This window comes from Carassius carassius, chromosome 7 (assembly GCF_963082965.1).
Source record: "Carassius carassius chromosome 7, fCarCar2.1, whole genome shotgun sequence".
Classification (NCBI taxonomy): Eukaryota; Metazoa; Chordata; class Actinopteri; order Cypriniformes; family Cyprinidae; genus Carassius; species Carassius carassius.
The window spans coordinates 19,981,188-19,984,491 of record NC_081761.1 but is presented as its reverse complement, the minus strand read 5'-3'; the positions used below and the strand labels follow the sequence as shown (position 1 = coordinate 19,984,491).

The window sequence follows — 3,304 nt, the reverse complement described above, 5'->3', positions numbered from 1 at the left end:
CCTTCTAGTAAACAATTCAAACACCTCTTTAACCTTTCCCAAATAATAATCAGAGCCTCTCTCTAAATTTTCACTTTGCAGGACTTCACTCCAATCAATCTCTTTTAAAGCTATTTCAAGATTGTGTTGCTGATTTTTAGGGACTACATCACGATGAGCAGTGGTTTTAAATGAATTTAAAAAGCGTTGCTTTGTTAGTTTTCTTGAAAAAAAAATTACATTATGGTCAGACAGCCCTGTCAGCAGGTTATAATGCTTTAAAATTCTTTCAGGTTTATTTGTAAACAGTAGATCTATTCTAGTTATGGAATGAGGGGTTATTCAGGTAGGCTGTTGTGTAAAGTTAAAATAGTCAAAAATCTGTTTTAAATTTTTCCTGTCCTTCCTTTCATTCCAATTAATATTAAAATCTCCCATGATAATTATTTCTTTTTTCAAATCACAGTGATTGAGAAGTTGTTTCAATTGGTCATAAAAATCCAACTTTGCTGAATGTTTACGATACATACAGATTAAAATAAAAGACGTTTCTGCAGAAAGTGAGATATCCACACCAACACACTCGAGACTAACATCACTTGGCCATTCAATTTGATTACATTTTAAAGTGCTTTTTATATAAAGTAAGACCCCTCCACCCCTCCCCTGCTCCCGATCTTTTCTAAAAACATTATGTCCAGGCATATTTACTACTGAATTTGCGGATGAACAATTTAACCTAGATTTAACCTCAATTTATCCTAGAAAGTCAATATTGGAATTACAGAGTAAATGTTCAAGTTGTTCGCGTTTAGGAGTCATACTCCGGATGTTTAAATGTCCGCCAAACAATCCTTTCATTTTGCATTGTGTATCCCAGACAATTTTAGCTTGATTCAGGGTTTGGAAAAAATGTGTTGATCGATGCCTTTTCATTACCGGATTCCTCGGTTTAAAGGATCTGTTTGAATGTAGGCCTACGTTCAAACAGGTAGGTGTTGTAGATAACCGAGTCAAACACTCACCACCAACAGGTTCGGCACTTTTCAAGCTAGCGTGCACGACAAACAAATGCGCTGGATCCAGTCCACTCCGCAGAGTCCGCACATGAATGCCTCCACAGTTGGGCACACCAGCAATGTTCGGGAACCCCATGAGAGCCGGCATCAACAGTCCAGCAGAATCAGGCCACAACGCCACCCGTGACGGCACTCCCGGCAAGGAATCCATACTCAAGCCAACCGCACCAGAGAGATTACACCACGAAACGGGAGGTAGAAGCCCATGGGAAACCAGGAGTGGGACAGACGCGGCTGGAACAATGAAACAGCTGTCATCATAGTTTACACAGCCATTGCCATCCGATCGCGCTGGAGACTGTACACAGCCAAGACAATTTCACCAGAGGCTTGTGGACCAGGATTGAGTTCTATGTCTCCAGCCAGAAGTAATATTGATGCTAATTGAAGATATCCCAATCGCGAGTTTTTGTTAACGCTAGATGACGAGACCTTCTCATGAGGCACTGAGGTACAAACTGACTTGACGTTCCCATTTTTTAGAATCTTAAAGTACAGTGCATGTTGACTTCTCAAAACCAGGGGGAAAACGCCGTCGTTACTTTCTTTACCATATCGATGTCGCAATGATAGTACCAATATTGTTAGGATATACAACATCACAGTCCAATTAAAGAAAAAGGGTTTTACTGAGAATTTGAATTTTGTTGATGATTCTAATAAGAAAATTTGTGGCTTGTTTAAACCACACGCAGTACCTGCCTGACACGTGTGATCTTTAGCCACCATCTTCCTATTATCCTATTATTAATGACATAATTTAGATTTTTGGGTGAACTATCCCTTTAAACTCCTGGATTGAGAGGCCTAAACCACTGAGTGCTTCTTCAATATTTTCCTGACTCAGTACAAGACAAGAAAAGAGCTGTTCATCCACCTTGTAGAAGCTCTCACCCAGAACACCTATCATGACCAAGAGTCCACCAGGATGCAGAAGTATGGTCAGCTCATGTAAAGCACGACAGTATGTTTAAATGTCTTAACATGCTGCTTCCAGACAGAGATGTAATGACACAGTCAGCTGGTTCCAGTGTTTATGGATAAAATGGATTCTCCAACAGGACATCACATTTGAAAACTTTCTTGACTCATTGCTTCAGTGTAGCCTTCAAATCAGACGGGCTGCCATAGTTCAAAGATTAATTTAAAGATAAATAATTTAGAACAAAATACAAGAAATGTTTATGAACAGTGTATTAAAAAGTATGCTCTGTCATATTTATAAATAGGTGTTTCTTCAACTTTACAGTTTTACCGGGAGCTTGAATTTTAATTTAATGTTTAGAATGTAATGTAACTTAATTGCACCGCCCTCATTTAATTCTACCAGAGGAATGTTAAATAGCTTGATATATAATGGAAATGACACTGTTCTGAAAAAGGGCAATTTTCCTTTGTTACACAATGCTATTGAAGCAATTAAACCTGACAGTGTTTTTCTAAAGTCAACAAGGCCATAGTATGTAAGCCCATTTCTGCCACAAAAAAAAAAAGACTTTTCGTAATTCTAAGAAACTTTTATATAAATATAAACAATGAATTAAACTCTATATAATACAATAAGCAGAGAAAATGTAAGTTGTAATATGTTAACTGTAATATGTAAATGTGAGTAAAGCAGTAAACTCAGAATTCTGAGGGGAGGGAAAAAAGGCAAGATGTAAATTTAGAATTCTGATGGGAGTCGTAAAACGCGCAATTACGTTACCCTTTTAAAACTTAATTATTGTCTTTAAGTGGCAGAAATAGCCTACCATAGTTTGCTTTAATAAACACCCAATAAACAATATAATTACCTTTTCCCCTCCATTTTACAAACGTACTGCAACACAGGTTTACAATCTAAACTCCCCTCTTGATTTTTCAGCCATTTTCCAATTTCTCTGCAATTGTTATTTGCAAAATCAGACAGCACAAACTCGTCATAATGTTCGCATGCACTCAGGATGCTGTGGATAGATGGTCCACTGCCCAAATCGATCAGCAGCTTGCCCTTATGTTGTCCTTTAAAACAAACTCTTGTGTCAAAATTATTTAGGAAAAACAGAACATCTAAACCTAGCAATACCATTAATAGAGACTGCTTACCCGTCGAGAAAACTCTACTAAGGCATCTCAAAATGAAAGTAAGTAAATTCTTCTCGTCAGCGTGATCGCTAGGACAGGAATAAAAATTCTTCACATAAGCTCGCATCAAAATGCCCCTCATAGAACTCTCACTCAGTGAAGGTCGTGAATTCACTCAT

General features: G+C 37.8%; 1 pseudogene; it reads right to left on the bottom strand.

The window, feature by feature from the left end:
• Positions 1-1,211: 1,211 nt before the first annotated feature.
• On the bottom strand, positions 1,212-3,304 carry LOC132143291 (nicotinamide N-methyltransferase-like; annotated as a pseudogene).